Raw genomic sequence first — 12,060 nt, forward strand, 5'->3', positions numbered from 1 at the left:
TTATATTTTGGTGAGCTTCAGTATTAGCGAGGGTTCGCTACGAGATGCTATTTCTGTGACATAGATCACATTTATAAAAACAGAAAAATATTGTTTTACCGATTGAACGTGATCATTGTTAATTTTTTTTCCATGAAGTTAAGAAATGCATTCGATACTGATATTCGTAATATTCTTTAAAAAAGCTCTGGAAATATTCAAATGTAAATTTTGGCATCGACTATAACTAATGTAGCGAGTGGCATACTCGTAGTAGTAAACATTATTTATTATTGTAGTTATTCATAGACAAAAGATTAATTGTCAAAATTGAAAAATAGGAACAAATTAGTAAAATTTATAATTTTTTATCTGTATATTATTGTAAACTAGCGACCTGCCGCGGCTTCGCAGGGTTGCAAAAACTATCAGCGTTTCCCTACTATATTATGCATGTATGTACATAATTATAAACCTTCCTCTGCAATTACTCTATTTACTAAAGAAAACCACATCAAAATCCGTTGCGTAGTTTTAAAGATCTAAGCATACAGACAGCGGGAAGCGACTTTGTTTTATACTATGTAATGACTAAATAGTCTCGATTTATGTTATTGTCATTATATGAGAACTGTAGTATTTGAATATTTTTCCACATTTTTGTTGTGCTCGCTTTGTTTGCATCTATATTAGTGCATAAATGATCGGAACCGGCCAACACGGCTGAAGTAAAACTTCTGCACAATGCCTGCGCTGTGTCTTAGATCCTATGTATTACGACGTGATGTATTTTAGTATAGCATTGATTACTTTGTAAAAACTTTGAGCTGTTTGACAAGTTATGTGTTTTGACACATTATTGATATATGACTTTACTATTTTAGTTTCGAATACTCGTATGTTACTTAAATTATCATAAATGATATTATATACGAGTGCATCCTACGGGAACATCCTTAATAAAACAAAAAAAACCCTTAATAACAATATTACAGTGTATATTGTAAGTCAAACATAAGTATACAGACAGCGGGATATATGATAACTAGCAAATAAGCTTGTACGCACTACAAGCTATAAACATAGATAATAAAAATAATAACATTTTCAGAAACTACGAATGAATGAACGATGTGTATACTGTTTCCATCAAAGAATTATTGTAAGGTACAAACAAAAAAAAACCGTCTTCTCGGACCACGTCCTAGTTTTACATAGCAGTCACAGGACTGTCGATTTGTAATCTTAATGATAAACCGCCTGTGGTATTAATAATGTATGTTTAACAAAAGGCATGGGCATTTTTAGCCCGTGGATGTTAATAGTAAAAAAAAAAGAAAGAAAAAAAAAGGGTCATCCTGGCATTTTTGACATCAATTTGTTACATTATAATGCGATAATAATATAAAAATTCAGGCCAGAAAAATACTTAATTATATTAATAATACTTAATTACATTAATAATACTTAATTATATTTAATTAAAATACTTAATTATACTTAATTATATTAAAATTACTTAATAACATTAATAAATTATTTTTAATCGTGAATAACAAATAAAGTTTTTTTCCTAATTATTTACTATATCGCTATATATTTACACCAAAAGACTGATTGTTGATTACTAATAATATGTTATGTAAAATTAATTTAATCCCCACGTCGTTTTTACCATATCAGCACATTTTTCGCCGATCATAATAGCTGGCGCGTTTGTGTGCGCCGCTATGGTGTTTGGTATTATGCTACTGTCTGCCACTCGTAAGTTTCTGATTCCGTACACACGTAGTTCTGGGTCCACTACTGCTTCAGGATCGGACGGAGGGCCCATCTTACACGTCGCGATCTGATGATGAAGAGTCATTGTTAGTGTTCTAATGGCACATTCCCAATACTCGTCTGTGCCAAAACGAAATTGTTTACAATTCGGAAACTTTTTCTCGTGTAATTTAGCTCCATATTTCTGAAATGGTGGAGTGTCAACCATCTTTATCATGTATCGTATACCAGCTATCATCGTTTCAACGTCTTTTGGATGTGTCAAATAATTTCCATAAAGTTTTGGATAATCAAAAGGATTTTTCGACCGAAGCCTCAGAAAGCCTTTTGATTTTGGATGTAATAACATCGACAGTAGTGTAAAACTATCAATATTTTCTATAGGCTTATATACATCTCTATATAGCCAATTTTCCATATGAATACCTTTAGCTACGACCGTACCATCGTCAGAAGCAAAGGAAGCACAACCTTCCATCAATTCCAAGTCTGGGAATTCATCTTCATCGTTAGATACGTTTGTTCTGATGTAGCCTATAGTTTCTACTCCAGCAATCGATGTAAGAGGTCCATCATCGAATTGAGTATACTGAACCATATTTTCTATAGTAGTAATTTTTTTTTCAATCAGAGTAAATCTCGTCGTGTTCAAAGTGAACGTAACACCGGGAAACGTTATGTGATCGTATAAAGTTTCCCCAACTTTTAAATCTTGTATCACTTGTATACCCATCGATTCTAAATGAGTTTTGGGGCCAATTCCCGATAACATAAGCAAATGCGGAGACTCGATAGGGCCAGCTGAAAGTATCACCTCTTTTTTGGCGCGAATTATATATCGTTGTCCGTTTCTGTAAAATTCGACACCTGTCGCTGTTTTAGTATAAGTATCTATTAATACCTTTGTGACGTAACTATTCGTTATGTTAGGATGGCTCTCCGTTAGTCCTTTTTAAAAAAACACTTTAATTACTGCTGCTAAATTTATTTAATTAAATTATTGACAACAACTGTTCTTAAGCTAAGTCGGACTCGAACTGTGTTGAATACAATGGTCTTTTTAATATAAAATAATGAAATTGGAAGCGACGGGGTTTATCGCTGACTAAACAGTTTTGTGTAAAATTTCCAGGCTTAACATACTGCATATGTTGCATTTTATTCATATTATATTTGTTTATAACATCTCCCCCCTTTAGACTGAGCTTTATTTTTTTCTTAAATAAAGTGAAGGATTAAAAATAATAAAAATTTAAAATTGATTGATTATAAAATCTTAACAATTTGAAAAAATAAAACTCATTTAACAATAAAATTAATAATATTGACTTAATTAATAATCTTTAATTATATCAAATACATTTTTTCAAATTATGACATTAGTTTCATAAAATTCATAACATTAATTATATTAAAAGTTAAGACCACAAATAAAAAATATAAAATAAGAGAAAAACAAAATGATTAAATAATAGAATTACATTAAAACATTTTTTTATAATGAAAAGGATATATTAATTAGAAATTGCTGAGATTTCTATTTGATTTATTAATATTTCTGAAAATTGTGTTATGTTTAGTAATTTCTATATTTGGGAGACTCTTTGTAGATTTCTTATCATATTCCGAGTCGTCTGAAATTTCAGTAAGTTCTATAGATGTGTTAACATTGTTATTTCTTTTATTTTTCTTTACATTATAGCACTGATTATAAATTTGAATACAACATGAGGTGTTTGAAACACTATAACATTTCTTATAAATTTTATAAATTATATAAACACAAATTATTGATATTACTGTATAGGTCAGTCCTGAATAATAATTACCATATTTTACAATGTGGGACTGATTTTCGCTGTTTCGAATTTCATTTTCTAAGTCATCTAATTTGTGTGAAGCTAACTTTAAGGATTCTAAGTCTATATTAGATAAACTAATTGGATTTATAGAGTGAGAGCTTTCGTTAAGAAAATTATATTTGCAACAATCATCTATAGTTAAATCAAAATTTAAAGTTATTTGACTCGGTACAATAGTCTTGTACTTATTTGAAGGATAAAATTGCAATGTCTGAAAATATGCTACACAATTATTTTTTAAAGATAAAATTCCTGTTCCTAGTAAAATATAATCCGTAATATTATTATTACATTTCATTGTTAGTTTATTAGGTTTAGATTGTACATAAATGTATCTATTACCATTCAATTTTTGCCAAACATTTATATCGCCATAAATAACCTTAGAATCACAAATTTCAGGAAGTGACAACGTTACTTCTGTTAATAACTTAGTTTCACATGAAGGATTATTAATTGTTGACAAAATCGAAGACAAAGGACATATAATATAGTCGTTATTAACCTGTTTACATTCACTTATACTATCTAATAAAACGTAATTTAATCTGTCATCCGTTACAGCCACATATAACTTGGAAGGATGAATTAAAACATAAGTTGAATAATCCTTAATATCGCGTGGAGTAGGTAACGGTAAATTCTTATACAGGTTAAACTTTATAGGATTTATTAACGGTACTTGTATGATAAATATTAGTTTGTTATTATAGTAATATACAATTAGTTTAGATAAGTCGATTATAGTATGAATGTTTTGCAACGTCAGCGAAACCGGGAACTCGGAAGTTCTTTTTAGTTGAAAGTTTTTTGATAACTCATTATATAATTTCGTAGGAGTTATAACATATGGGTGTAAAATATTTGCCTTAGCAAATAAAATTGAATTTAAAATTGTATCTAAAATATTAGAAATAGACAATAATGATCCTTCAATAACATTAAACAAAGAGTTAAACTTTTCTAAATTAATTAAATTATTATTAGTCTTAGAATTAGCTAAAAATATATAATTAAGTTTTTCAATTTGATTATTAAGTTTAATTTCGTTATTATTCAATTTTTGTATAGACACATTAAAATTATTAATTGTAGAGCGAACAACGTGAATATTATCTTTCATTAATGTATAAATATGATGTTCATTTTGTTGACATGTATTAATTGCTTCATCATATTTTCTAGCATCGTCAGCATCTAGTGTGCCAAAGAAAAATTTTAAAATTTCGCCTCCAAATTCAAGGGCGCGTTTTTGACGTTTACTCGAAACAAGATGCGATAGAGATTCAATCTTAAGATTATTAGAACTAACTAGTATTTCTAAAGGGTTAATAATATCTTTACAATCTATGTTAAAAGTAACTAGGTTTCGAGCTTTATCGCAAAAGTTAGATATGCTTTGGATAGATTTTTCTATCTTATCCATATAAGGTTGAATAGGTACTATGTCTACATGCGTGATAACATTCCAATAGTCATTTTGAAAATAAGCGATAACTGTCGGATCAAAATAGATTCCTGGACTATGTTGTATTACTTCTATAGTTTCGGAAATGCTCGGACACGCGAGGCATCTGGAACAGATATTATGCTGGTTTTATTTCATTAACGTGATATTTTACATGTTTTCTATTAATACATAGAGTTATATTATGTTTTCCATTCGTTTTTATTATTTTGTAAGGGCCTTTCCACACAGGGGATAAAGCTTTACGGAGCCTATGATGATGCTTTACGTAAACTAAGTCACCAGTCTTATAGGTTTTTTGTCGTGCTGTAGAATCGTAATATTTTTTCGAAGATTCTTTACTTTTTTGCATATTTTCAATAGCTTTTTCGCGAGAGTATTTCATTCTATACTGTAGAGCACGTATGTATTCTTGATAAGTAGTATTATTATTCGACTCGTAAACACTACTAGGAATTGACGGCTTATAACCGTATAAAAGCTCAAACGGCGTAAATTCAGTAGTACAATGCGGAGTTGTATTATATGACAGGATCGCTGTAGCAAGGTAACAATGCCAGTCGTCCTGGTTTTCATTAACAAATGACCTTAAATATTCCTTAAGGGTAGCATGACTACGCTCTAGCGCGCCATTCGTTTGAGGGTGATAAGGAGTGGAAAATAGATTTTTAATTTTTAATATTTCAGTTAATTGTCTAAATAGTTCAGACGTAAATGTTGTACCTTGATCGGTTAATATAAATTTAGGAAAACCAAATAATGAAAAGAAATGAATGAGACTGCGTGCAACTTCATCAGTTGTGCATGTTATCATAGGGTAAGCACATGAAAATTTAGTTAAATCGTCTTGAAGTGTTAAAATATATTTGAATTTTTGAAGACCAGCCTCGGGTAAAGTACCAACAATATCAAGGGCTAATCTTTCAAATGGTTTTGTACTCGTTGAGGTTATAACCATAGGTGCTTTATTAGAAGCTCGTAAGGGTTTATTAATTTGGCACATCCTGCAATTTTTAACGAATTGTTCAATATCTGAACGCATACTTTTCCAATAATACGAAGCTTTAATTCTACTCATCATGCGTTTAACACCTGGGTGACCAGCTATAGTCGACCCGTGATTCTCCTTGAGAATATTAGGAATTTCAGCAGGAGTCGGATAAAGTATTTGATTTTTATAAATAATGATTTTAATATTAGTGCCATGGAAAATATATGATAACATATTATAAATCTTAATGTAATTTAATTTAGTAAATGGTTCAGAAAAATCGGGCAAAGCTAATTCTTTGTCATAATCACTTTTAGAAATAATTTCGTCTCGTAATTTTACTAATAAATTGTAAATAGTTTTATAACTTATTTCGTCAAAATGATGTACTTTAGTAAATAAAAAGTAAAGTATCTTATTATTTTTACAATTCACCGTCTGTACAGTGTCAGGCTCGCGTTCACCTGCACGATATTCTTCGACATTATCAATCATCGATAATAACTGCTCACAGTGAGGCATTGAGTAATCTAAATCTAGAGATGCTGGACAAGCAATAGACTTTTGCTTAGCCGTATGTAAACTTTGATTAAGTTCTTCAATTTTCGTATCACAATTTGAGATAGTTTTTGTAAATTGCTTTTTAAAGTATTCTTCATAAGTAGTTGAATTTAATTGAGAGCTTCGAGTAGTCACAGCATTTACTGGATAACGAGATAATGCGTCTGCATTGCTATTGACTCTGCCGGGTTTATAAATAATTTCATATTCATATTCCTCTAATTTTAATCGCCATCTTAATAAACGTCCACCTGGATCTTTTGCGTTAAATAGCCATGTCAAAGGTCGATGATCAGTAACGATTTTAAATTTGTAACCATAGAGATATGGTCGGAATGTGTTAACGGCGAAAAGAATAGCGAGAAGCTCCTTCTCAGTCGTTGAGTAGTTACCTTCTTGTTTATTTAAAGTTCGAGAGGCATATGCAATGGGCTTATCCTTGCCAATATCGCCTTGAGAAAGAACTGCGCCAACGGCATAATTTGAAGAATCTGTCGTAACTACAAATGGCTGAGTAAAATCTGGGTACTGTAATAAGGGAGCTGAGATGAGCTTTTGCTTAAGTGTATTGAAAGCATGCTCTTGTTCGTGAGACCAATGAAAATTAACATCTTTCTTTAATAGAGATGTAAGAGGCTTTGTTATGTGCGAGAAATTTTCGATGAAACGACGATAATAACCCGTTAATCCAAGAAAAGATTTTATATCTTTGGGGGTTTTCGGTGTTGGGAATTGAGAAATAGCCTTCACCTTGTCGGGATTAGGCGAAACACCGTTATCTGTAATAACATGCCCTAGGTAAGCAACTTCTCGTCGCAGAAACTCGCATTTGTCGGGCTGTAATTTTAAATTTGCTTCTCTAAATTTGGTGAATATAGACTCAAGCTTCTGTATATGAGATTCAAGGTCATGGGAATATACAATGCAATCATCAAGGTAAATATAACAATGAAGACCTTGTAATCCTGAGAGGACAAGATTCATCATCCTCTGAAAGGTAGAAGGGGCATTTTTTAGACCAAATGGCATTCTTGTGAATTCAAATTGACCTGAAATGCTATTAGTAGTAACACTGAATGCTGTCTTTTCAGTGTCTTTTGGGTCTAATAACAATTGATGAAAACCTGAGGCTAAATCGAGCGTGCTAAAATATTTTGAGTGACCTAACTGGTCTAAGATGTCATTTATGAGAGGAAGAGGGTAAATCTCTGAAACAGTGACATCATTTAAACGCCGATAATCAATGACAATTCGCCACTTTTGTTTACCTGAAGCATCTAGCTTCTTTGGGACTACCCATACAGGTGCATTCCAAGGGGAAGTTGAAGGGCGAATAATATTTTGGTCAAGCATTTTCTTTATTTGTTTTTCAACTTCATCCTTATGTACTTCAGGGAAACGATACGATTTTACGTGAATAGGGGCTGCATCCCCAGTATTAATTGAATGCTTAATCACGTCGGTATAAGTTAAAAATTCACCATCAAGATAAAATATATCTGTATATTTAGAAAGGCAGTTCATTAAAGCTTTTTTTTCTTGCGGATTTAAATGAGAACATCTTATCTGCTCAAGAACTTTATGAGATCGATTAATGTCTAAACAGTCTAATTTATGTATGAACTCCTGTTGAACATTATTTAATTTCGATAGAGGGAGTTCAAGTGGAGTTAACTGAACTTGAAAATTGTCAATTTTTACTTCCGATTCGGTGGTGTTGAGAACAGAAACGTTAACTCTGTTGTTAGATTTTAATTTCACAATACAGTTTGCTAAAAACACACCTTCACTAATTTTATGATCTAATACTAATGCTTCTTTCATGGTGATCTCTGATAAGTTTGAAACTGGACACTCAATGACTGTTTCTGACCGCGGGGGTATGACATATAACGGTTTACTACAACAAATAGGTAATTCATATCCTTCTAAATTAAGAGTGTTGGTAGAGTATTGAATATCTATTTTAAAATGTTCGATAAAATCACTACCAATAATACCGTCGTAATTTAAATTAATTGTATCGTCAATCGCGTGAAACATAAAGTCGAATATTATTTTTCTTTTCGACGAAACGCGATACTCAAAACTGAGTTTAATAGACCCGAGAGATTCACAATAAGAATCGTTATCACTTAAACCCTTGAGTTTTATAATTTCAGAGCCAAGCACTGGTTTATCGTGTAAACTGGAATGTTTAACAATTGAAATCGTAGAACCAGTGTCAATTAAAAAACATAAAGGTTTTTCATTAAAATTTGTTTTTAAATAAACGTGAGGTAAAGAAACTTTATTATTAATATAATTAATAGAATGTGTTTTCTCACGTGAACAATCCCTATAAGAAAAACTCGATTTTTCGCGAGGTGAGGGACTATCCTTAAACTTCAATGTTGGATTCGACTTTTTAATATAAGACTTAGGAGTCTGCTTATTCGCGCTAACCTGTGTTGAAAATAATTTAGGAACACAGTTTGAATGATTCTCAAGATCCTTATTTGCGCTAACCTGTGTTGAGAATAATTTAGGAACACAGTTTGAAGGATTCTTAATATTTTTGTTTGCGCTAACCTGTGTTGAAGAGAATTTAGGAACACAGGATTTAGAAATATTAGGATTTTTCGTGTCATTTAAATTATTAAAATGAGGTTTCGACAGACACGGAACCGAAACCCTATTTAGTTTAAACTATCATCGACATGATGCACATTAGAGCGATTATTGCTCGACTCGTTATTCGTATACGGTGCAGATGCACTTGATAGTGTAGTATTACGCGGATCGGTCCGAGAGCTATTATTATTTTTTGCTTTAAGCTTGCGACATTCGCCTATTAAATGACCGCGTTTTTTACAAATTATACATTGTTTATTATCGGAACGAGTTGAAAGTTTAGATAAATTATATAATTTTTCTTCTTCGATAGCATGAGTAATGGCTTCTGAAAGAGTTTTAGGGTTCCTACACCGTACTATGTGAGAAAATTTTGAGTTTAACCCTAATAAGAATGTATTCAAAGCTAAATCTTCCATTGCGGCTATTCGACCTAAAAGTTCTTTATCATTTTCGCAGCTGTAATGGATGTCGGATTGTAATCTTGTTAAACATGATTCAATACGTATAGAAAATTGCATTACATCTTCGGAAGGCTGTTGTTTGCATTGTTGTAAGTCCACTAATAAATGTGTGGAATGTTTTTTCTCTCCAAAAGTGGTTTTCAAAAATTGTTTGATTTCTACCCAACTACTAAACTTTTTTAAACAACATGCTAATTGCGCTTTGCCTTCTAATTGTGAGACAATATATTTACAAAGTACATTTTGTTGTTCTGTAGTTGCCAAGGAAATCGCATTTTCGCAGTTAGTTAAAAACGCAGGCAACAATTCGCGATCCCCGTTATAAGGCTTAATAAATTTTGTAAGGACAGACAGGGTAACTTTGTCAGTCATTTTAACTTTTTGTTTTGGTGCCGAACTATAAACAGAGGAACTACTGGAAGAATATGCGATTTCTTCGGATTGCTCTTTCTTTAGAGACATTAATTAGTTTACTTTTATTTAATAAATCGTATTAACGAACTACGTAGAATACAGAAACCAAACAGAAAATATGCACAATAAATTGAAAACAAAATTTATAAACAGTAATAATAATCTTAATCTAAAATGAGTTCGAGTAAAAATAAAGTTTGTTAAAAATATGTTTTTAGAAAAATTAATAAATTCACTTCACTAGAATTGGCTTTTAAAAAAAACTTTAACTGAATAAGAAACTCACATTACACACAGCGATACGGTGGCAGCACTCGGGAACATTCCGGGAAAGTTGCGTCACACGTAGTGCAGTGAGAAACGGCAGGCAGCTGGCGACTCAGGGAGTCGTATAACAGAATGCTTGTCGTCAAGTGGAGTTCTTCTAGATTGGGGTGCACGTGGCTTGTGATGAACAGTTGAAGCTATCAGCGAGACCTTGATGAAAGGTCCGTTGAGTGGTTTTGTGATGCGGGCTCACACTCAAAAAGTGGAGGCTTACCGTCGACCACAGGGCAGCAGGAGGTGTTCGGGGGTGATGCGGGCTCACGCTTAATAGCGGAGGCTTACCGTCGGTCACGAGCACGAGCAGCGCGGGCTTAGGCTTTGAGGTGCCCAAGGCTTATCGTCGACCACCGCACTAGGACTTTGACAACGGAGCCAACAAATATAATGGCGCAGACGAGTGGAACGAATTCGCGACGCCTACACCTATTAATCCCAGTACTTCGGTATTTTCCTGGGATCCCACTTCTGACACCAAATTTGTTAGGATGGCTCTCCGTTAGTCCTTTTTAAAAAAACACTTTAATTACTGCTGCTAAATTTATTTAATTAAATTATTGACAACAACTGTTCTTAAGCTAAGTCGGACTCGAACTGTGTTGAATACAATGGTCTTTTTAATATAAAATAATGAAATTGGAAGCGACGGGGTTTATCGCTGACTAAACAGTTTTGTGTAAAATTTCCAGGCTTAACATACTGCATATGTTGCATTTTATTCATATTATATTTGTTTATAACAGTTAGTATGTGTAAATTTTTTCTTTTCTTTTTACTATGTAAAAATGCTTTAGCGCTGCTCGTCCTTTTACCACGATTCATCGTTGCTTGTATATAGTCGAAGCCGAAACTGTCAGGACTGTTGTAGTCGACTCGTCGGTTTTTCAATAACTTCGCAGCATCTAAAAATGCTTTTGAAAGTTTTGACCTGGAAAAAAAAACGAGTGTGCTTTAGACCACACGACTGAATTAAAAATTTCTATCTTCACTAACTTATATCTGCCTCTCAACTTTCGTTCGCCTCGCCCGATCACACTTTTCGTAACGCTCTCGTCACTCATTCACCATCTTACTCCCCAAGTCAAGCGTGCGTAAAGAAGTCATACTTCAAAAGATTTTGTTTATCATTGGTTTAATATTCTCATTATCTTGTACGTTACCTGAAAGGAATGTCTTCAACATTAAGTTCGCCGTTTCTACCGTGCCAAGGTGAATCTCGATGTCCTCGAAGATTCGCTCGCTCGGATTTTATGTAATAAGGAATTACATCGTCGTATGACCTGTAACAGGGCCATGGTTATGGCCATACATTTTTATTTCACACGGTTATTTAAGACACTCGCTCATTTTATGTAACAATTATTGTACTTGCGACTATCCATGTGCGGAGAGTTATAAAAACATAGTAAAAAGTTATGAAAATATAGTAAAATGCACTCCCACGTTTTTTTTTTACTCTGAATTGAATTATTCTCTTAATAACTTAAATTTTATTTTGAAGCAATTAATTATAATTGATTTTTCGATCTTCTACTACTGCAGGTAATATAAACTCTTTGTGATTAAAAATTAGATTAGCTATAAAAGCGTGGTTTTTTAGTT

General features: G+C 32.5%; 1 protein-coding gene across 1 annotated transcript in view; it reads left to right on the forward strand.

Moving 5' to 3' along the window:
• LOC123663574 (flotillin-2) overlaps nt 1-12,060 on the forward strand; it is a 324,503-nt gene that overhangs the window by 3,820 nt on the left and 308,623 nt on the right. The window lies entirely within an intron of this gene.

The sequence above is a fragment of the Melitaea cinxia genome, chromosome 20, assembly GCF_905220565.1.
Source record: "Melitaea cinxia chromosome 20, ilMelCinx1.1, whole genome shotgun sequence".
Taxonomy (NCBI): domain Eukaryota; kingdom Metazoa; phylum Arthropoda; class Insecta; order Lepidoptera; family Nymphalidae; genus Melitaea; species Melitaea cinxia.